A 25,708-nucleotide genomic window follows, 5' to 3' on the forward strand; every position below is an offset into this window, starting at 1 on the left:
AATTGTATTTTTCAACCTGGAAGAGGTCCAACAGCCCAAATTATATAATTAAATATTGTTGTTAAGGTTACACCTCTCGGGACAATTCCACAGTCCTGTCAGTAAGTAGTGAGTGTGTAGACTTTGCTATGAGTTAGAATCGCCGGTCTGGCCAGTAGTTCGTTTGTTCCAACCTGCTTTTGTTACGGATGACTTATTCCAGTTATTTTAACGAGGTGAGTCCCGGCATTTTCGATAACACCTGGTAGATAAGACTGACATTTTTTGCTCAATTATTGTAATTATCCCATTATCGGAATGCTGTAACTTATACGCTCTCATTTGCGTGGCTTTATGATTGACTTTAAGTAGGTCATTTGGTTCTTGATGAACAGTTCGGAAAAATTGCAGTTTGCGCACTCTGCAAAGTTTGTAAATATTTTCCGATACGAAATTATGGCACAAATTTTTTTGGAAAATTTAATAATTATATCTAATAATAATAATAATAGTGCCTTTATTGCGAAAAAATAATAATACATGATATAGGGGCGAAGTCTAGCTTGAGCTACTCTACTCAACCCCAAAATAAAAAAAAGTATAAAAAAATTAAATAAAATACAAATACCCTGGAAAATACTAATAACAAATAATCATAAATTTAAACAAGAAATAATAACCCTGAAATAGCATCTTTTGCGAGATGTTCAGTTTTATCTGCAACTATAATATAGAGATTATAATTCAACGAATTTAGCTTATTTCATTCTTAAAAGTAATTTGAATTAATTACCATTGATGAGAAATTATTCCATCAAAACTTACCCATATTTTCCGAACATTGATGACAGTTTTGACGACTGAAGCTGTGAGAAATGACACGTTTACTTATACTCAGTATATCTAGGAAGAAAATACAAAGGCGTACAACTTTGTTTCCGCCAGTTTTTTCCGAAATTTGAGGCTTTATTGTAAAAAATTAGTTATACCTTTATGATTCAAAGTATTGTCCATCGTTGGCCACTACTTTCTTCCATCTTTCGGGCAGCGTACGAATCCTGCGTTGAAAAAACTGGTCATCATTTGAAGCGACCCACGAATCGATCCAATTTTTAACTTCTTCATAAGACCGGCAGTTCTGGTTAGCCAGGCCGTGTGCCATTGATAGAAACGAGTGATAGTTCGAGGGAGCAACGTCTAGAGAACCCATTTTTCGTCTCCAGTCACAATACAATGCAGAAATCTCTTCCGTCTTTGCCTTGCAAGCAGCTGTTCACAAGCAAACAAACGCCGTTCAACATATCTCGACTTCAACTCGTACAGCCCCCTATTTCCTTGTTTCTGAATCATTCCTATGACTTTCAGGCGTTTTGAAATGGCTTGTTGTGTCACTCCCAATGATCCTGCCAGTTCTTGTTGCGTTTGACACGAGTCTAGATCAAGTAATGCCTCCAATTCTGCATCTTCGAAAGCCTTCTCTCTTCCACCGCCATGCTGGTCTTCGACGTCAAAATCACTGTTCTTAAAGTGTTGAAACCACTCTCGGCACGTTCTTTCACTAATAGCGGCCTCACCATATGTATTTGAGAGCATTCAATGAGCCTCAGCCGCAGATTTCTTCATTTTAAAGCAGAAAATTCAAACCTCCCGCAAATGACGAGAATTTGGCTCGTAAGCTGACATGTTTAATCGAGAATAACTTGATGATGCAGACACAAATTGACTAATATTTCGATGGCGTTATGTTTACAAATACCTGAGTTTTTTGTATCACATCTACAACTACCACTTACCGCTACAGACACCTATTGCAAAACGGTGTAATCAAAATTGTACACCTAATATAACCTCCTTAAAAATTCTCAGTTAAATAATATTTGAATATAATATAAAGTTATTCCTCGAAATTTTAGAGCTAGAATTCAGTTGAAGAATCTCTACCTTCTACTATTTCACATAATTTTTCTATTCAGCTTAATAATGCTATGCGAACATTTCAATGCAAACAAAAAACAGCAAAACTCGAACAATAAAATATAAATAAGATTATTGAGTTTATCCTTGAAATGAAACCGCTAAGATTTCACAGAGAGGTTTTTCAAAAATCATTCTTGGATTTTCGGAGCCTCAAATGCGATAATTCTACTTATTAAAGTAGTGGAGAAGCTGCTTCACGAATATCCAAAAGTGCTTCAGTTTTGCAAAACTTTCATCAGTTTTGTAGTGAATTTTAACAATTTCATTGCATTGTTGAAGTGTGTATCCTTTCATTTTTATTAATGGCGTAGATTTTACTCCGCAAATGTCAAAAGATGACAGTTTCGAAAGTGAGAGCTCACCAGATAAATGAAACCTTATAATAAAAAACTCTATACTACTGTATATTCAACGTGTAAGCTAGGTATAACACAACTAACTTTCTAACAATAGTAAAAGTACAAAGTAAAAAACGAAAATTCATAAATAATAAATTTTCTACGTCATAAGCAATTATGATAATGGTCGAAATGATTTTCATATTTAGAACAAACAGAGACAGACTGTCTAGTCCCATCCAATAAAAAATAAAGCCTTATACACCCTCCCCCTCTATTCCAATAAGAAACCATCCCACACCTATCGGAGTGGCTAAGAACAAAGCGTTATAAATATTTGAAATGGACTATCTATTGGCGTCTATTTCCGAGGTGTGCTGCTTCAGTATTAAGTTTATTATTTTTAGCAGGCCGCTTCGCACAGTTGCCTCCGAAAGAATTTGGCGAAATATTTTTAGATGACAAACCATTAGAGAGACTAGGCGGATACGAAAACTTTCAAACCGCGAGAGAGAGATATATTTACGAGATTTCGGGTATGAATCATTTTGGCGTTACCGTGTTTGGGCGTACGTGGAGAATCGAAAAGGTAAACAGAGTAATTCAATATAATTCCCGAATTGCTGAGGTGAGGGATTGTTTTGATTGGCGAAACGTTTTGGGATTCTCGGAGCATTGCTTGGAGCTTCGCTTAATGAAGTTATTTTGATGTGCTGTTTATGAATTCTTAGAGCGCTATCATTCACTCTCAATGAGAGGAATTTTTGGCATCCTTGTGAATTCTTGGTGAATCTTAACGAAGGATGTTAGTTTCCATGTTGGCTAGCTTGGTGAGAGAGATGCTTCAATAGGAAATCTTGTAAGGAGAAGATACAACCATCAACTTGAGCTAGATTCATGTTTTTAAGGGGAGTTATTGGCATCAAGCCTTCTATACCTTAATCAAAGCACTCAGCTTCCATATCGTCGATTCAAAGTATATATGAGAGTGCCGAAGGAAACTCAATGCTAAGGTTTCTCTGGTGGGGATTCTTGGTCACTTGGGAATCAAAGGAAACAAAAAGGGACAATACTTTTGCCAGAAATGGAGCACGAACTTCTTTGACTGGCCCTTATCCTTTTTGTGGAGTAGATAAATGCACCTATAAGCAAGAATTTCGAAATGAGGGAGAAACCAAAGCAGAATTACTCTGGCTGAATCTTCCAGGGATGGATCACTCCAAAAAGTTTCTTTGGAACTTTAATACTATAAGATCCAAATAGTATCTAGATCTCAGTAAGAACATGCAGCAACTCTCCACTGGTTTCCTCACAGGGCTCTGACATCTCAGAGAGAGCAAACTCCAATCTGGTAATTGCAAGACAAAGCCTAAAATGCTCTGGGCTGGAAACTTGTAGGATAAATGATGTAATCTCCTGGATACCCTCTTAGATACTGGAGTTCATCAGGACTTTGGAACTGGAAGGTGAGCTGTAGCTCGAGATAACCTTAATTATGATGCTAAGTAGAAAAGAACATTGGGAGAGGGAGTCCACAATCCCAGATCTCAAAAAGTATTCCATTGAATGATATACAGATGATTCTAAAACCACAATGGGGTCTAGCGCTGGTGACTTGGAGGCTGGCACCAAATGCTCAGCCTATCATTAGGATGCTATCCAAGTGTCTTTCAGGTAGAGATACTCGCAATAGAAAAATGAGTGGAAATGAATCTAGTAAGAGAGTGAATGAGGCTGCTATCAAAGCATTTAGTTCACATATCTTGGAGTGCCGAAGGCAATTCAATAAAATTGGCAAGAATGCCAAGGCCTCCTTAGTCTGGCTTCTGGGTCACTCGAGAATTGTAGGAAATGAAGAGGTCAACACACATGCCAGAAGAGGAGTACAAACACCTTTCATTGGACCAAAATCTTTCTGTTGTATAGGTCAATGTACCTACAAGAGAGAGTTTCAGTAGGAGGAGAAAATCGACGCAAAATCTTTCTGGCCTGGATCATTCCGAAAAGCTTCTTTGAAACTTTGATAATGTGAGATCTAAAACTATATGGATCTTAGCAAAAATATTCTTCTACATCTTCAGTGGATTCCTTATAGGGAATTGTTACCTCAAGAAGCACATCATGCTAAACTTGTGGCATTCTACGCTAGCTGACCCTAAGAAGGTTAACTCACTTGCCAAAATTGTTCTGCGATCTTAACATTTTATCTTTGACTAGTGATTGTAGCATCTAATCCATAACAACATTTCTGGGCTATCCTCATGTCACATAGAAGTATAAAGCACCCTGCGATATTCTAATTGCCCCAAAATTCCTACCGATTAGTTATCATCGATATAGTATAGTTTTTTTTATTCTATTTACTTTGGGTGATGATAGAAAAGATACGCAATTTTCGTCCTACAATTACCTTCTAAAACCTTTATCATCAATTAAGAAACACCCTGTATCACTTAATTATCAGTCCGAAATGTTATACCTCAACCCAATCACCTCCTTTGGAATCTCTCCGTCCCATTAGCCAGTCCCAGGGCAGATACGGGCTTCGAAAAGATGATTTAACAGCGGATTCATCCCCGCCATTGTTTCCAGCTGCACGACCGGCCAAAATTAGATAGCCTAGCCTGTTCGCAAATCCCCAAATTTGATTATATTCTCGATTTGCCGTACTACAATTCCCCCGCTTGCGATTATTCAATGTTCTAATTAAGGTAGACCAAAAGGCCCGTACCTCGGTCGAAATCGGACGTCGAATTGGTCCTTCGTAATGGGATTGAGTCGGTATTATGATTCTATACAATGCGATCCTCGAAATTATTCAACTTTGAGGCCGTGAACTTTGCAGGATGCGACATTTGTCCTCTTGGTATTATCTTGAGGAGGTCGCTGAACATCTTATTCAACTTATATGTTGACTGGAGAAGACACTTAGTCTCCAATCATCATATAAGTTCAGAAAACCCACTGGTTTTCTGATGTTCAAGGATTTCTTGGGAGATTTGGCAACGTTTAGAAATCAACTACTTCATTTTGTGATTCGTATGAATGAGATTTCAAGTTGATTAAGTTTAAGATCTTCAATTCGCTTCATAAGTCAGACAGAAATATAGAAAAAAGGTTATTTATATACCAAGATCTATATAAGGTCATCTCCAGTTCAGATGTCGAGTACCTTCCTAAAAAATGAACCTATCTACGCACCTGGCGACACTGTCCAAATATTGTTGCTAAGCACAATCGGGAAAAACACAATATCACGACAAATCTTATCTTTCTGGTGATATAAGCGATATATAAGCGGAAAAAAAGCCAATCGTACAATAAATTTGACTGTTGATCAGTAATACAAGCATTCACGGTTTCAAAAGGGGTTTGTATATGTAGTATATATAGTCTTGATCAAGTATTGTCTCTAATTCTGCATCTGCGAAAACCTTCTCCCTTTCAATGGTCTTCGACGTCAAAACTACCGTTCTTGAAGCGTCGAAACCACTCTCGGCACGTTCGTTCACTGATAGCGGCTTCACCATAGGTATTTGAGATCATTCGATGAGCTTCAGCCGTAGATTTCTTCATATTAAAGCAGAAAATTAAAACCTTCCGCAAATGACGACAATTTGGCTCGTAAAATGACATGTTTAATCGAGAATAGCTTTATGATGCAGACACAAATTGACTAATTTTTCGATGGCGTTACAAATACAAATACCTAAGTTTATTGTATGACATCTACGATCTATTCATTACGATTACCACTTACCGCTACAACCATCTATTGGCAAAACGTTGGAAGCAAAGTTGTACACCTAATAGATAAACCTGTGACAGGATAGTTCCAAATACCAACATATAATAATGAAATATAACCATAAAATTTGTGTGAAACTGAGGTATTCCCGTACGATTTTGTTCTACAAGGAATGGAGAATAAACGGATCTGCCACAGAAAAATTATTTTTGTTTTCTATATAACACGAAGTGCTTTCATCGTAAAAATATTATAGCTCACTAGAGAATCTCAAATAATATCATAATCCTAATTCTCAGATTTCAACTAAGCCCACTTCTCCAGAAACGTCTAATACACTCAAACTCGGCACACACTGTCTAAAAAAATTAAAAAAACCTTTCGACATTTGAGCTTCAAGTTCAAAGCCATCTCCAGCAAGTTCAAGTTCGTATATATCCAAACGTTTTTTGCCAAATTCTAATCCTCTTCAAAGCATCATGTGCGGTCGGACTTCAATTCCATCCTCCAAATTAATCCAGAGAACATCAGGAGACAGCAACGACCACGTCGTTACGACTCAGACGACGAACACATTCCCATTTCAACCCCCACCCCTTCTCCATACAGAAATCTTTCCAAAACTCACCAAACAACAACAAATTAGGAAAAAAGCGATGCACTCCGAAAAGATGGATTAAATCAGCTGATGCCCCTGCAGCGTGCATGCCGAGCGATCAGCTGGCTATAAAGCCGGTAAAATCTGGGATCGGGCGAGTTCTCGTGCCATCCAGATATATATACTAACTGACAAAGAAACTGCAACTCCCAGAAGAAGCTGTTTCAATTTTTTTTTGGTAAAACATTGATAGTATAGCAAGGAGTAAATTATTGAATTTGAAGAAAACAATCGAGAAGGTTTTTTCATGTGAACAATTTTTGTTACTTAAATATTGTAGTCGTTTTTTGCAAGTTTTTTTAATTTCACAACAAACCAGCTGGTCGAGGAGATCCGAAGTCGATGTTTAGTTGTTGTTAAAATGCCTAGAGCACGTGTACGCGGAATTTATCGCCAGCTAAGTGAATTTGAAGGAGGTCGAATTATTTGTCAACAGGAGGCGGGGTTGTCATTCCGAGAAATCGCTAATCGTACTAACAGAAATCCAACTAACGTTATGAAATATTGTCAAGCGTGATTTGATAATGCCCAAAATCGAAGAAGAATAGGCACCGGACGTCGAAGGGGCACAAATGGAGTTCAAGATCGACGTCTAAGACTTATGGCCATTAGAGACCGATTTGCGACAACTCGATCTTTGGCTGATCAGTAGTTAGGAGAACAAGGCCATCCTGTAACTGTCCGAACGGTTGACTACCGGATAAGGTATTTTGGACTGCAGCATTATCGACACCATCTTGTGTTACCTCTGACGGTTGAGCATCGCCGGCAACGATTACAGTGGTGCAGAGAACGTCAACATTGGAATGTGGAATGGCATCAGGTCGTCTTTTCTGATGAATCTCGATTTTCCTTGGGTGTACATGATGGCCGAAGAAGGGTTAGACGACGTCGGGGAGAGAGACGTGAACCTCAGTTTGATGTTGAGCGTCATGTACACCGAACAGTAGGCGTTGTGGCAGGTGGTATTGCAAACGCAAGTAGGTCACCTTTAGTCTTTATTCGAGGTAACATGGCAGCGCTACGTTACCTTCAAGAAATAGTGGATCCATATGTTCTCCCTTACCATAACCGGCTCGAGAATCCAATATTTCAGCAAGATAATGCCCGAGCTCATGTTTCCAGAGTTAGTTTAAACTTTTTCGAAACGACCCATGTGACTCTCTTGCCATGGTCGCCCAGATCCCCCGATCTTTCGCCCATAGAGCATATTTGAGACATCATGGATAGAAGGTTTGGAAATTTACCCCAGCCCCCACGGACTTTGGCGGCTCTGAGACATGAAGTACAGGTAGATTAGGATAGTATCCCTCGAGAATAAATAGACCATCTTATTGCATCAATACCGAGACGTGTTGGGGAGTGTATAGATAATCGCGGTGCACAAACACATTATTAACGAATTCATTAAAAAAAATTGTTGACCCTTCGTTTTTTTCTCCAAATTCAATCATTTACTCCATCCTATACTATCTGTTTTACCAAAAAAAATTGAAATTTAAACAGCGCCTTCTGGCTGTTGGACTTTCTTTGTCAGTTAGTATATACGTATAAAGTTCCAGCGAGCTTTGGAGAATGAGGTCGTACTCTTCCCGATCGATAGGGTGGCTGCCAACGCCCTGTAAGTGAGGGCACAATCGTCGAAATATGTTTCGCGATGCGCTATTTCATTTCGCGACAATCGTAGATGTTAGCACTCAAGCTTTCGCTACGATTCTGTGTCGTGTCGATGAACCGTCGTTCACTTTCTGTTTAAAGTTTAAAGCGTATGAGCTTTGGGGAAATGTGAACCCCTCTTCTATTATTTCTTGGGATCAGTGTTGATCTTACGAAAATTCGCATCAAAATGTTGAATTTTATTTGCTCGTCTTGTATGAAATGTTGCAGTGCAATTGTCAGGGTTGAGATCCTCGAAATCAGACGACCAATTTGAACTAAGCCAACGTTTTGTTCATATATTTAGGCTTCATCAGGGCTACAGAGAAAAATAGGTGTACATAAGTTGTTTGAGCTGCATAAGAAAGTTTCGATGGTTGTTGTCTATAGTTTGACACTTGAGATTGTCAAACTGTATTGACATTTCTGTCCAGTAATATTGGGAAAATTCATCATGAAACGTTTAACACTATAACGACGCTTTCAAATTGTGGAAATCTAGTTTGAAAAAAATTAATTTGTTAGAGAAGTTCATGGAGCACTTTGTCCATTTTACTGTCAGCATAATCGACCTATTGACCAAGCCATTCGTGTAGTTATTGATCGTTTTCGTACTAATTTTACTCATCTCGATTCAAAACCATCTAAAAGACAAAGTAATGGGCCTACCGAAAAAATATAACTGCTGTATAGTGAAGTGTTGAAGAAAACATCAAAATGTCGATACGTCGCCGTTCTCAACTTGTTGGCCTTTGTACTTCGACTAAGTGGAAAATTGTACTCTGCTGATGGGGCTATAAAATACAGTGTGTAAGAATTGAAGTCCAATGATCATCGCTTACGTCACTGGCCGAAGAGGAGCATTTTACCGAAGAATTATGTTTAATTATGAAGCTTATTTTTGGTTAAAAGGCTTCGTCAATAAGCAAAATTGCCGTATATGGACCAATCACAATCCTTAAGCCATCAACGAATCACCATTACATCTATTAAAATGATCTGTTTGGTGGTCCAGAAGTGATCTTGATAACTGGCCTCCTCGTTCACGCGATTTGATTCCTCTCCATTACTTTTTATGGGGCTATGTTAAGTGGTTGGTTTATGCCGACAAACCACCAACTCGTGAAGCATTGAAACCATTGACCATTGTCAGTTTTGTTGGATCCATTAGTGAAGAGTTGGACGGATCAAATGAACTATGCCGGAAATCATATTCAAAAAAATAAATGCCCTGAAATTATCTACCAGACTATAATGATAAAAAAGTAATTCCAACAATATTTCTGTATTATACATATATCTCGAAAACGGTAAGTTTTAACATATGAATTAAACTTCGAACAAACTTGGTTTGATTGATTTATACAATGCAATCCGAAACTTCAATAAAAAACAGGATGTTCTATAAGAAAAAAACATATGTTTGGTCATTCACACTCTTTTGGTATTGCCAAACAGTTTGAAAATATATCTCTAATAGAGCCCAATGACATTGTGTCAAAAAAAAATACTAATTTCAGCGCTTAATAGTAATAGAGCGTCGCGTCAATATTGGAACATTCTGTATATACCTATATATTGAATGAGTCAGAATGAATGAACGACTGCTCAAAAGCTCCCGACTTGTGTCGCTGTTCCTTTCTTCTTCTCGAACGTACTCAAAATTCAGGAAGTTTTTGTGTGCTCGTTCATGATCAATACACAGGGTGGCCCACATAGGGACCAAACCGAATATTCCCGGAAAACGCCGAGAAAGTTCAATTTTTATTTAGAGGGGGGACCTTTTGTGATTGGAAATTTATGGGTTATAAGATCATCCCCTTAAGCTGGGTAGCAACCCCCCAAGAATCTTAAATGGCAATAAGGGGCAAATCACACGTCACTCCGAAGATTTTCTCAATTCTATTCATGAATATGTTAGAAAATTTCTGTTTGGCCTAAATTTTTCGGTGAAAACTCGTTGGAAGTGTAAAATATTCATACAGAAGTAGAATGAAAGTAAGTAAGTCGCAGTAGATGAAAATGATCAAGTTTTAAATTATAATAGTGTCATTGTTCAACGTTATTTTCTTCCATTCTATAACTCAGTAAAAAACACTTCTTGCATTGATAAGTAAGTTTTGTTATCTATTCTTTGATCGCCCCTGTGTGTTATAAAATATTGATAAAAAAAATAACCATTTAAATGATAGACAATTTCAGTATGACGATAATTAGAATTCGTACAGAACACTCAAAACTTCTAACAAGTTTTTTACATAGAAACAGAATTTTTTCGAATGTTCATAATTATTGCGAAATTCAAAGAATTGCCTTACAAACCACCCTATTGTTATTTAAGATTTGTAATCACAAGATTTCCTCCTCTAAATGAAAATTGACCATTCAACGAGAATTTTTGACTGCACTAAAATTTTCCAGCTGATTATTCCGTCTAATCTGATACTGTTTCTGTCTTTAAAAGCTTCAATGTGGAACGAAATATTCAGTTGGAAAATTTTAAATATGACAACATTTATACACAGTCTCGTATCAGTATCTGGGTCACACTCAAAACTTTAGTAATTCATCGATAACTTCCTTATCACGTGAACCACCAAAGCGTTTGCAGCAATTAAGTACCTAAAAATAATGCCATAAGAAACCCATTCTAAATTATAGAGGCGTAATGAAGATTTATCGACTTTAAAAATTCAGATCTTTATGTCGACTACTCCAAAAGTTATTCCTTTCCTTTAACGATCTATACATATTCACGAGCTCATTTTGCACCTTGTGTGTCGTGCATTTTACGGGTTCCGTGAGCATTCTCATAGGTGCAGATTTTAAATTGGCAATTTTAAGAAGGTTTATGTTACGTACAATCCGACGACTGGGAAAAACCTTTTCCCAGATTGACGTATCGCATGTTGGACTATTTGGTATTGTCGCATCTCGTGATTTTTCAGGTAATGTCGAAGGAACGTGATACATTGAAAATTTCACCTCGACGTGTGTCAAACCATAAAAATGGTAATATCTTATTGTTGCCATGGCAGCGTAATTACATCTCCTGCTGAATTCAATTAAGAAATATTACAGTGGGCATTTTTAATGGAAATTGCTAAGCATATAAAATTGATTATTCATTGGGTAGCAGATAGGACTAAGCTACAAGAAACCAAAAAGTTCAGTATTGGGATCGATGTTTTTTCCTCATAAAGTTATTCTCGATTGAACATGTCAACTTAAGACCCAAATTCTCGTCATTTGCGGGAGATTTTAATTTTCTGCTTCAATATGAAGAAATATAAGGCTGAGGTTCTTTGAATGCTCTCAAATACCTGTGGTGAGTCCGCTATTAGTGAAAAAACGTACCAAGAGTGGTTTAAACGCTTCAAGAATGGTGATTTTGACGTCGAAGACCAGCGGTGGAAGAGAGAAGGTTTTCGAAAATGCAGAATTGGAGGCATTACTTGATCGAGACTCGTGTCGAACGCAACAAGAATTGGCAGGATCGTTTGGAGTGATGCAACAATCCAAGATATGTTGAACGGCGTTTGTTTGCTTGTGAACACCTGCTTGGGCAAAAACGGAAGGGATTTCTGCATCGCATTGTGACTGGAGACGAAAAATGGGTTCATTTCGATAATCCCAAGCGCAGAAAATCATGAGGATATCCCGGCTATGCTTTCACGTCGACGGCCAAACTGAATATTCACGGTTCCAAGATCATGCTCAGTATTTGGAGGGACCAGCTCGGCATAATGTATTATGCGTTGTTAAAGCCGGCTGAAACACTCACAGGCGATCGTTATCGAACGCAATTAATGCGTTTGAGCCGAGCATTGAAAGACAAACGGCCACAATAAAAAAAGAGACATGATAAAGTGATTTTACAGCATGACAATGCTCGACATACTTGGAAACGTTGAAATGACGAGTCCTACCCCACTCTCCAGACGTTGCTCCCTCGGACTATCACTTGTTTCGATCAATGGCATACGGCCTGGCTGACCAGCACTTCCGGACTGTAAAAATCAAGGATCGATTCGTGGATCGCTTGTATTGTTTGAAGTAAGCTATATTACTGTATCCTACTTGCTGTATTTGGGGAATTAGTATTCATGTTATTAATATTGAAATATTGAAACCGATACTGAGCTGTTTTGCGTTCTCTTAGTCCCTAAAGTAATAAACATTTGATACCAAGAATAAGCCCATCCACCTTATTGAATATTTATGAGATAAAAGCCACTGGAGACGAAATGGAAATAATAATAAATTTGCATCGTTTTAGACGTCACATTTCCCTAATCCTCTACACCTTCTTCGTCTTTTCCCTTTTTGCAATTTCATTTTCTCGAATTGAAGTAGACGTCGACCACTCAACTCCGAATATCGAAAGGACAAGGGTTCCCTACCGAAATATAATATTGGCAAACATTTTTCAGACGTTTGGTTGTCGATTTGTCCCGATGTTCAATATTTCTGGGATGCGTGGGACTCAAACGACATATTTCCGATGGAAGATTAGGAATCCTCTTGACACTTCTGGAGAAATCTGGAACTTGCGTCTTCTTTAGGTTGTAACAAGATGGAAAAGGATTTGGAAAACCACAAATTGTACTGGCGGTTTTTATACATTTTCTTTGGAGAAATGTTTGAATACTTTATTTTATTGCATTCTTGCTGTTTTTGGACTGTACGTTCAGTGACTGAAAATCGTTTAGTGATTTTTGCATTGGAAAATGTTGGTTGGCAAAACTGTTGTCTGTATCACCTATTTGACAGATTATAGGTAATGCCGTGACCATAGAGTAACAAATATAGATAGAGAGAGTATACGGAATTTTTACATCTCCCCAACATGGTTAGATTACGTTGTCGGATTGTGATATATTTTCAAATCCACAATTTTACTAAATCGTTATGAATGTATATTATATTGAATGAAATATATTTTTTTGAGTGATTCCCGATTGAATATGCAAATTTGAATATTTGGAATCCGATATTTTTCCTAATTGTCGAATTTATAATAAGCAGAATATTTATAATTTTCTGTATCTATCTGCTGAAATTCAAAGTTTGGCTACTTTTGCTCTCCTAGTGTCATCAGTTGCTTCACGTCGTTTGGCGCGCTTGAAGTTTGTTTTCTGAATTTCTGATATATTCAGGTATTTATTTCAATATATTTTGAGTTAATATGAAACGTTGATTCACTATGGGACATAAGGAGTGCGTTCTTTGTGGAGAAATTCGCGAATTGAGTGAAATATCGTATCACTGATATATTTTCATTTCCGCGCGCTTCATGTCAAATTTGATAGTTCATGTTGGGGACAAAATTTGCTAAATGAATATGACATATGCTCCCTCTATTTGTGTTTATTTCTCTGAGGCTGTGACAGAATTCCGAATACCAACATATAATAATGAAATATAACCATGAAATCTGTGCAAAACTGAGATATTCCCCCAATTTTTTTATTTTACAAGGTATGTCAGAATGTTCGGATTTGCCACAGAAATGGAAAAGATCAATTGCAGGCTTCAAGCAAAAAAATCAAAAAATCACCCAATATTGTCTATAGATGCGCAATAAGTGAGCACGAATGAAGTCCAACATAACCATTTTCGACACGAATATCGAAAATTGTATGTACATTTCTCCTTCTTCACGAATCTGAAAGTCCAAATCAATCGTTGAATTGTGTCATAAAATATTGACGAAAATCGTCGAAGAAAAGTATTCCTTTTAGGTCAAGGTGGATGCAAGCTATAACTGATCAAAGAATACCCACAAGTTGTGGAATTCAATACAGCATTGTATCCTTAATTATGTCAGTTATGAGAAAAGACCTCTGACGCAAACAATCGATTGACTGCCACGTGTCAAATGGCCTTAAGGGGGGACTCGATGTTCTATTCAACTTGTGAGATTTACCCTTGATTGGAATGGATTACAATTTTTTTTCCTCAATGTGAAGAAAACTGAAATTGATTTGAGTGAAATTAGGAATATCTGCAATTAAGTGTATTGATTCTGATTTATTATACAGAGTGTTCCCAAATTGGAGGTACAAACAAAACCAAAATTTCCTTTCACAAGATATATAACTTAAATTTGGCATAGATATTCCAATTTAAAGTTTTCATCATGTGATTTGCTAATTTGAACTGCAAAACTACAGGATAATATTTTTTCTAGAACATTGCCCACTTTTTTCCTCCAGAAGTTATTTTTGACCACTGGTAGTTTGAAAAATTAAGAAAGAATCTTTGGTCCATTACTACATTTTTTAGTTTCATGTAATTTTCTTGTATCTGCTACCGATTTCCAAAAGAAAAATTCAAATAATGCCCTAGTTATCCTCAGGATATTCCAAATTGTTATAAATATCCACTTAGTAAGCTGTGATGAATAAATTAATTATAAGTTTTGGTACTTATTTACCCAATCTGTAGCGAAGATTAGTGAAAAACTGTTATAATTATCACAAAAAAGTGGGAGTACAAGAATCACCCTGTATCTCGAAAACAAAGCGTTTGTTGGCCAATGTTTATAGATTTTTTCTTCTTAAAATTATCCCAGAAAACACCCATTTTTCTTTTGTACCTCCAATTTAGGAACACTCTGTAGTATTCTCATAAAAAAGACAGGTTTGAATCCACCTTTCAGAGAAAAATTTTTCTTGAATTCTTGCATCAGGTCACCAATTTCACTAGTTCTGATTTCAACTAGAACTATCACTTCATTTAGTTATGATCTGGACTTTAGAATTCCCCTGTATATGGAGACCTAGATATTCAAGAACACAATTGAGAGAAAACACAACCAGAGCAAGCTATTTATCTCATAGCAACTTCATAGTGTCTGAGTTACTGCAACTTAAAAACATTCATTTTATGCAAAAAATAGATAGTGTCTCAGATATTTTAAAAAGGCAACTGTCCTTTGTAAAGCGTGTTTTTTGAGAGCTATAGAGCTTTAAATTGCAATAAAACAACAATTATTCGATTGACATGAATTTTATTTATCTGCAAGATAATCTTGTGGCATTTCATTTTAAATATGATTTCTGGCATATGACCGCCACGGCTGGGTCGGATGTAGTCCAATCTGGACGTCCAATTTTCGATGACTTTTTCCAACATTTGTGGCCGTATATCGGCAATAACACGGCGAATGTTGTCTTCCAAATGGTCAAGGGTTTGTGGCTTATCCGCATAGACCAATGACTTTACATAGCCCCACATAAAGTAGTCTAGCGGTGATAAATCACAAGATCTTGGAGGCCAATTCACAGGTCCAAAACGTGAAATTAGGCGGTCGTCAAACGTGTCTTTCAATAAATCGATTGTGGCACGAGCTGTGTGACATGTTGCGCCGTCTTGTTGGAATCACAGCTTCTGGACATCATGGTTGTTCAATTCAGGAATGAAAAAGTTAGTATTCATGGCTCTATACCGATCACCATTGACTGTAACGTTCTGGCCATCATCGTTTTTGAAGAAGTACGGACCAATGATTCCACCAGCCCATGAAGCGCACCAAACAGTCAGTTTTTCTGGATGTAACGGTGTTTCGACATACACTTGAGGATTAGCTTCACTCCAAATGCGACAGTTTTGTTTGTTGACGTCGCCATTCAACCAGAAGTGCGCTTCATCGCTAAACAAAATAAAATGGACGTAGTGCGCGATACGTATTCCGCACAGACCATTATTTTCGAATTAAAATTACACTATTTGCAAGCGTTGTTCAGACGTGAGTCTACTCATGATGAATTGCCAAACCAAACTGAGAATAAATCACTTGACAGCTGTTAAATCGGTGGCCATCTTGAAAGTAATGCCAACTTAAAGTTATATACCTCGAAAAAAAAACACCCGTTACCTAAAAATTATAGGAAAAGAATAGGAACTTTTCAAATGTGTCTTTGATAGTTATGAACGCAAGTATCTCAAATGATGAAAATTCTTTAAGTAAAGGGTAGGTTTTCTTACTGTGTCCCTACGCTATCAGAAGCACATTGACCTAAATCAATAAAGCAACAATAATAAGTACCAAATATCATTCCCGCCTTGATAGTTTCATCGAAATCTAGTTGTTTTCCTTGGTGTCTGGACCAGATATAACATGACAGATTTAGTGCATCCATCAAAACGTTTATATCACATAATGAGATGTTTATAATTTTTGCACGGTTGCCAAGTGTTTTTCGAGACAACAACTAGCACATTCTTGGCACCTAGTTCGACAGTGATTCACAGTTTGAACAAAAGTAGCATTTTCATCGTTGTTGTGACATCATTGATGTCATGTGACAGATAAAAGACGACCTGATGATTCCAAAACTGATGCAGAGTGCTTATGATGAATATTTAACGATGCAAAACTTGACGATATTAATTTTGGAAATTTTGGCATAAGGATGGGCAAGGTTTGGCCTCCCTATTGGTTTTCATTCGAGGATATATTATAACGCAATGATCTGGCAAGTAATTCAGTAATAAACTAGCTGTCTGTCGAGCCTCAGTTTCAATATATTTTCCTAGACATTTCAGTCATTTCAGCAGGATTGCGTTACTTCTCATATCCCCTGCAGTTCCCAATTTTTTTTGTTATAATTGTAATAATAATGAAAATCCAAGATTATACTAGGACAATTGAAAAGTCCCCAGTCTGATGCACAGATAGCGGTGCTAATAATAAAACCATATGATTTTTAGTTAGTACCAACCTTCAAACGATACATGTCAAACTTTGACAGCAGTCCGACCATTAGTTTGTGAGATATTGCGTTGTGAGTGTAGCTACTTTTGTTATTTGAAAAAAGATGAAAAAAAAAATTTCGTGTGCTGATAAAATATTGCTTTTTGAAGGGAAAAAATACAGTTGAAGCAAAATCTTGGCTTGATGAACAGTTTTCGGGGTCTGCACCAGGAAAATCAACTATCATTGATTGATATGCTGAGTTTAAACGTGGTGAAATGAGCACCGAAGACGGCGAACGCAGTGGACGCCCAAAAGAGGCTGTCACCGATGAAAAATCAAAAAAGTTCACAAAATAATTTTGAATGACCGTAAAGTGAAGTTGATCGAGATAGGAGACATTGTGAAGATATCATCTGAACGTGTACATCATATCATTCTCGAATATTTGTAACATGAGAAAGCAATGTGCAATGTGGGTGCCGCGCGAACTCACAGTCGATCGAAAGGAATAACGCGTTAATGATTCTGAGCAGTGTTTGAAGCTGTTTAAGTGCAATAAACCTGAATTTTTGCGTCGATATGTGACAATGGATGAAACTAGGCTCCATCATCTCACTCCGGGGTCCAATCGACAGTCAGCTGAGTGGATTGCACACGATGAACCAACTCCAAAGCGTGGAAAGATGCAACAGTCAGCTGGCAAGGTTATGGCATCATTATTCTGGAATGCGCAAGGTATAATATTCATTGATTACCTCCAAAAGGGCCAGACCATCAACAGCGATTATTATATAGCATTATTGGATCGTTGAAAGGATGAAATCGTTTGAAACGATCTCATTCGAAGAATGCTGTTTCATGAAGAAAATGTCACGAATCAATGAAAACAATGGCAAAATTGCATGAATTGGGCTTCGAATTGCTTCTGCATCTACCGTTTTCGCCAGATCTGGCACCCAGCGACTTTTCGACTTTTTCCTATTCTCAGATCTCAAAGAAATGCTCGCTGAAGAGAAATTTAGCGCCAATGAAGAAGCAATCGTCGAAACTGAGACCTATTTTGAAGCGAAAGACAAATGGTACTACAAAAATGGTATCGAAAAGTTGGAAGATCGCTATAATCGCTGTATCGCCCTCGAAGACAACGATGTTGAATAATAAAATCGAATTTTGCCAAAAAAATCTGTTTTACTATAGTAGACCGAAGATTTTTTGATTGGCCTGTTATTTATCTATTATGTATAGAATTCTTGAAAATATCAGCAATAAAATATGGAATTATGTCCTTAAAAAAAAACTATAAAGAGTTTCAAGAACATCGACGAAGGACATATTTTCGTCATATAACAATCTGATCGAATAATTTGTTTTTTTCTGATCGAACCAATATTGAGCTATATCGCCTTAGTTACCATGTGTCATAACACACTCATATTTCCCAAGGGAAATATGAAACGTCAGTTCATATTTCCCTAGGGAAATATGAAACTATTTCTTTATTTAGTAACAAAATGGAAACTGCAATTGTTGAAATTTCCACTAAAAGTATTTCCACCAGATACAAAGGAAGAAGAAATATCTTGTTCATAATTATTCGACGACGAGACTACAGTTTTCTTGAGAACATTCCTTGCAGCAGCAGTCTCGGACGATTCTCCCAAAACGGTCTTCAAAGATTGTGATGCTGCAGATGGCTCACCCTCCACACCTGCTATCATCTTCGCTACCTTATTTTTGTGCAGCATACTGTCCGCCAGATAGCCTTCTGCAACAGACGAACTTTTCCAACCACCATGTCTCTTGAGTGTTGTCATTGAGGCTCCCGCATCGGCAACCAATGTCGCGGATGTTCGTCTTCCACAATGACCTGTATAGGTTTTCGGATTATCTAAACCCAACCATTCAGCAACCTTACTCGGAATTTTTCCGAAGGTATTTTTGCCGACAGGCTGAAGAGTACACTTCTTATTCCTATAAGCTACGAAGAACCTAAGAACGCCTTGCGGGCGCAACGCTGAATACTCCCTCACCAAACGAGCAGCACCCAGATCTTCTTCATCAATTATAGTGAATATTCTGTTTATATCATTCTTAGTCTTTGAGACTTTGATTATGATTACCGAACCACGATCTTCGATATCTGAAGATAGCATATTCACCAACTCTCGTGTTCTGCAGGCGCCAAAGATTTCCATTATTAAAACAACCTTCAAAATTATGAATGTAAAAATCTTATCAACAGAGGAAATCAAAATGAAACTTTTACCTTATACATCAAAAAAACGTCATTAGGAGCTTCACTCAAGAATGTCTTGAGCTGCTCCCGGGACAACACTGATGATTTTTTAGGAACGTATCCTTTATTTTTGTTCTTAACAAATGCTTCGACTTCATCGAATAATTTGACATCAGTTTTTTCCTTCAAATGTAGCATTGATCTTAACATCGATAGTTTCGGCCATAACGTGTTTGGAGAATATTTCTGGGACTGGGGATCGAATGAATTAATCATACATCAAGAATAACAAGAATCAGAGCAACATACCAAATCTTGGAAATATGCTAACAAAATACTATCGCTCACACCGTCCACCAATTTTTTTCTTTTCCACTCCTGAAAGCATTCGTACTCTTTACTGTAGGCAGCTTGAGATTTGGCTGGAACCAAAGATTCACGGGCCTTTGCCGCTTGAGTTTCGACGTAGTTCGACATTTTTTCATTAATTTTATTTTTGACAAGACGTCAAAATGAAACCAGTCAACCAAGATTCTCAGAAACATGGCCCATAGCAACGTTAAAAATTTAATTATTACAAAAATATACAATCTAATAATAATTTTTCCTTATCAGATTGTTTCAATCAGAAAAAAACTATTGATTACACCACGGGAAATATGAATACATTTCCCTCGGTTGTCTATACATCCCTCGGGCTCCGCCCTCGGGATGTAACTTTGACAACCTCGGGAAATATACTATTCATATTTCCCTAGTTGTAATAATAGCTATATTTTTTCTTGAGTCCCCACATTATCTGCTTCTGATATTTGACTCTCGATTGTAAGCCGGTATTCCAACACGAAAATAGGTCAATTATAAATAAGATATCGATTTTATTCAACGTGATACCAACCTTCGGCTATAGACCGATTTGATATATCATGCTGGAAAATTATGACCAAAATAAACATGATATACCGTACAAAAGTTTCTATGGTATCCCACAAACATCACAGATCGATAGCGATACGATTATGTACAGATTGTGCCATCAAACTTGTTTGAAAATAATGTCGAATAAATCAACTTATCAAGAAATGAATTCATATGACGAGTATGGTTCATTGTCCTAACAGAAGTTCAGCTTTCGTTTCCGTGGGCATGGGCTCCAATAATTTGCTTTAAACACATATACATAATATAAATTTTCAGTTGAAACCGCAACCTTATAATAGGAACAGGCTATTGAAAAGTCTCCGGTCTACCATTCATAGTAAAACACATTTATTTGGCAAAATTCGATTTTATTATTCAACATAGTTGCATTCGAGGGCGATACAGCGATTATAGCGATCTTACAACTTTTCGATACCATTTTTGTAGTACGATTTGTTTTTCGCTACAAAATAGGCCTCAGTTTCGGCGATTACTTCTTCATTGGCGCTAAATTTCTTTCCAGCGAGCATTCTTTTGAAGTCTGAGAACAGGAAAAAGTCGCTGGGAGCCAGATCTGGCGAATACGATAGATGCAGAAGCAATTCGAAGCACAATTCAAACAATTTTGCCATTGTGTTCATTGATTTGTGACACGGCGCATTGTCTTTATGAAACAGCACCTTATTTCTTCAAATGGGGCCGTTTTTTAACGGCCCCTTTTATATCTCTGTTTGTCTAGATCATTAACTCTCAAATCTCCTCCTTTAAAAAACACCGCTTCGTAAACAATCACCAAAAAAAAATAAAAATCACGGTAACAACCCCAAAACAACAGAGGCATTTTTAAGCTTCTCCTCCTCGCATATGACCCTATTTTTAATTTCGTTCCCCGTTCAGCTGGATTCGACTAAATTCCAAATACAAAAAAAAACACCACAGTCTGAACAACACTGAAATCCAACTGAATTAAAAATTCTATTATATGCCCTGCAATTGAAATCTGAAATTATACCTTCCACCCACGCTTCTCAGGAGGCTGGGAACGTTGCTGAAACCCCAAATTCATCCCACATTTTCCTTCGGGATTCGTTTGCGTAGGGCGGCGTTGCCGGATCTACCAAACCGTGGGAGTGTCAAAATCGGTAGAATCTCCAAAGTTTGATTTTACTGTGTTGTGCTTCTTTTTTTTAGGGTTTCTATCTAAAAATAATTCTTGTGATTATATTTTTCATTCTTGCGGGTTGCGTTAGCTTATTGTCATGACAATTCAATGCAATAACCAGAATAGTGACGTAAAACTTTAAATCAATCCTGTAATTGGTGTAATAAGCGTTCGCAATAGTACTTTTTCAAGTATTTTCAGCATATCGGTGAAAATCTGTTCTACTACTAGTTACACGAGACATTAGCACAAATAATAACTATTGTACTAACTATACAGGAGGTTCCTAAATTGAAGGTACATACAAAATGAGAGATTCTTCCGCAAACGCTTTGTTTTCGAGATAGAGGGTGTTAAATTTTGATTTTTTCCAAGTTTTCCTCATATCACCTTCCCTTCTTAAGATATTCAACTTAAATTTCGTATGGATATTCGAATTTGAAGTTTTTATCATGTGATTTGCTAATTTTGAATGCAAATATAGAGGGTTATATTTTTTCTGGAACAGTGCCAGCTTCTTTCCTCCAGAACTTTTTTTTTTGGTGGACCACTATTAGTTTAGAAAAATATAAAAAGAAACTTCGATCAAGTACTACACTTTTTGATCTCTTGTAGTCTTGTCGTATCTGCTACCTATTTCGAGAAAAAAATTTCAAACAATTCTCTAGTAATCCTCAAGAAAATCCAAATTATTATAGTGTTCCAGTTAGTGAGCTGTGATGAATAAATTAGTTATAAGTTTCGGTACCCAGTCTGTAGCAAAGATTAATGAAGATTCTATAAACTGGTATAATCAGCACAAAACAGTAGGACTACAAGAAACACCCTGTATCTCGAAAACAAATCGTTTGCGAGACCAAGTTTTAGGGCTTTTTTTCTTAAAATTAGTCAAGGTATACCTCATTTTCTTTGTGCCTCCAATTTAGAAACATCCTATATGTTTTTATTCAATGTGTTCAAATCATTCTTCAAAACAAAATTTTCTTATTGACGTTTATTTAATTTCTATGTAGACGTCATATAGTAATTAAGACGTCGGCAAAATCACCGACTTCTTTGACCTAACAATCAGAAAACAAGACCTTCTTGGGAAAAAATAACATAATTAATTCAGAGAGCTGGGTCGTACAAAAAATTGCATTTTCTGAAATTGTGTTCAATAATAGCTGCAAATTTTGTTTTACGTCATCCATTGGCTGAATAAATGTAGTGGTAATTCAAGTTTAAGGAGTAGTCAACAACCTAAATTACAAATTACGTTCAAACTCCACCTCAGTATTGAGTACACCGATAAAAAGAATTTCAAGATCTCTTAAAGTAGACTCCTCAAATAGTTCTAACCTTTTATCCTATGTAGCAAGTTCAACTGAATTCTTCCAAACAAAAAGTCCTTTCAATCTCTTGATCCTTTGGGAGATCAAACAATCTCACGAAAAACAAAATCCTCGCCAACAAAACAAAAAAAAAAGCTACATACTTATCTATGGGTAAAAAATCCCGAAACTTCAAGTTTTTCGCGTAAGCCTGGCAACGTTACACTGGGAGCAAAAGGACATCAGGATCGATACACGCAGTCTACTCCAAAGCATCGTAAATCTGAAAGTAGGTCGTTTCCAAACAGCCAAACTCATGCCTTTTGACACACATTGCAGGGCCCTCTCTTGTTTCGGTGAGCTGCAGAGGGATGATCTGGCCCCGTTTTTCCACAATAGGGTAGCAGACCGTAAGAAATATGCTGGTAGATAAGAATCCCTCCCGCTAATTATACGTGAAAAAACTGTAACAATTATTGGTTCATACCAATTCTCCAAAAAAAAATTATTGTGAAACGTAAAATCTTATCCATCAGTAGCCACGTGACAATCACAGCGCGTGACGTCACGATTTATTAGGTAAACACATTAAAACTTTCGTTTAAATTCCAGTGTAATAAGTTAATTTTTCTGTAACATCGATAATATGAGATTCTATTGATTTTTATAGTCCCACAAATTATTCAATGATTTTATCGAGGATTTTATCAAGCAAATCGAAAAGGGATAACAGCAATCAAATGGTAAAATACCACCAAAATGCAATTTCAAGGAACGTGACGTCACTGATGACATCATTTAGAAGTAAAGGGTGTTTTTTTTAGAGCTATAGAACTTGAAATTGCAATAAAACAACGATGGATTATTCGATTGACATCAATTTTATTTAACTGCAAGATAATCTTGTGGCTTTACATTTTAAATATGATTTCTGGCATATGACCGCCACGGCTGGCTCGGATGTAGTCCAATCTGGACGTCCAATTTTCTATGACTGTCCAAAATTTGTGGCCGTATATCGGCAATAACACGGCGAATGTTGTCTTCCAAATGGTCAAGGGTTTGTGGCTTATCCGCATAGACCAATGACTTTACATAACATAGTAGTCTAGCGGTGTTAAATCACAAGATCTTGGAGGCCAATTCACAAGTCCAAAACGTGGAATTAGGCGGTCACCAAACGTGTCTTTCAATAAATCGATTGTGGCACAATCTGTGTAACATGTTGCGCCGTCTTGTTGGAACCACAGCTCCTGGACATCATGGTTGTTCAATTCAGGAATGAAAAAGTTAGTAATCATGGCTCTATACCGATCACCATTGACTGTAACGTTCTGACCATCATCGTTTTTGAAGAAGTACGGACCAATGATTCCACCAGCCCATAAAGCGCACCAAACCGTCAGTTTTTTTGGATGTAAAGGTGTTTCGACATACACTTGAGGATTAGCTTCACTCCAAATGCGGCAGTTTTGTTTATTGACGTAGCCATTCAACCAGAAGTGCGCTTCATCGCTTAACAAAATGAAATGGACGTAGTGCGCGATACGTATTCCGCACAGAACCATTATTTTCGAAATAAAATTGCACTATTTGCAAGCGTTCAGGCGTGAGTCTATTCAAGATGAATTGCCAAACCAAACTGAGAATAAATCACTTGACAGCTGTTAAATCGGTCGCCATCTTGAACAGTAATGCCAACTTAAAGTTATATACTTCGAAAAAAAACACCCTATATAAACAATGGATTGGTATAAGTATATAATATGATTTTTTTTTTCATTATTGATCCAATCGTTTCTTATCGTGGTTATTATTCTGATGTTAGTAATAAGCTTATTAATATTCAACAGTGTTTAATTGTAATGATTGATTAAGAGTCATTACATTTACTTCACAATTTGAGATTAGAATTCAATATTGTATAAATCTTAATGACTGAGCAATCAACGTATTCCTATGATATGTCTTAAGCTGACTTTTTTCTATATTCAAAATTCAAAATGACCACTTCAAGGGAACTTTAGTCCATAGAACACATAAAAAAATCAGTTGATCTTGAAAATGGGTTCAAAAGTGTTTGGAGTATTGGACTATTCGTCAACGTAAATGTTATTAACTGAAAAGGAGCCTGCTTTCAAGGATAAACAATAAATTCTGATGAATAGAATTTATTCAACCAATTCTTCTTCATCACAACCGAAGAATATGCTTCAATATAACAATAGATAATAAAATTCTGCTTCGTTCCTAGGGTGTAAAAATTTTATCGTCAATTAATTTAATCACGTTGAAAATATCCCAGAACAATAGACATCATTCTGTGGACGAACCTCGTTGTTCAAACAAGACTTAATCCTCCGTGACGAAGACAGGTGGCGACACTATCAACCTTGCTCTACTGAACGCTCGACAGATTAAAAATCATTATGACCCATTTTTGCGTCCCAGATAAACGAGATAAGGTGAGAGACGATAAAAAAACAAACATTTCAATGCGATGAAACATAAAACGGTCCAACTGGATGCAGAAAACATTGTAGCGATTTTCCGGAAGAACAACTATAGGGTGTTTTTTTTCGAGTTATATAACTTTAAGTTGGCATTTCTGTTCAAGATGACGACCGATTTAACAGCTGTCAAGTGATTTATTCTCAGTTTGGTTTGACAATTCATCATGAATAGACTCACGCCTGAACAACGCTTGCAAATAGTGCAATTTCATTTCGAAAATAATGGTTCTGTGCGGAATACGTATCGCGCACTACGTCCATTTTATTTTGTTTAGTGATGAAGCTCACTTCTGGTTGAATGGCTACGTCAACAAACAAAACTGCCGCATTTGGAGTGAAGCTAATCCTCAAGTGTATGTCGAAACACCGTTACATCCAGAAAAACTGACGGTTTGGTGCGCTTTATGGGCTGGTGGAATCATTGGTCCGTACTTCTTCAAAAACGATGATGGCCAGAACGTTACAGTCAATGATGATCGGTATAGAGCCAAGATTACTAACTT

The 25,708-nt window shown here is 37.0% G+C and overlaps 1 protein-coding gene across 3 annotated transcripts in view; it reads left to right on the forward strand.

Annotated features, from left to right (window-relative positions):
* LOC123679819 (protein Tob1) overlaps positions 1–25,708 on the forward strand; it is a 63,586-nt gene that overhangs the window by 30,927 nt on the left and 6,951 nt on the right. Inside the window, exon 1 of one of the 3 annotated variants that reach the window (XM_045617321.1) lies at positions 60–215. The exons of the other annotated variants lie outside the window; for them this stretch is intronic. The gene's annotated coding sequence lies outside the window, so the exon portion shown is untranslated. Of the gene's footprint in view, positions 1–59; positions 216–25,708 lie in introns of those variants that run through there. 3 annotated transcript variants of the gene reach the window in all.

The sequence above is a fragment of the Harmonia axyridis genome, chromosome 5 (assembly GCF_914767665.1).
Source record: "Harmonia axyridis chromosome 5, icHarAxyr1.1, whole genome shotgun sequence".
Lineage (NCBI taxonomy): Eukaryota > Metazoa > Arthropoda > Insecta > Coleoptera > Coccinellidae > Harmonia > Harmonia axyridis.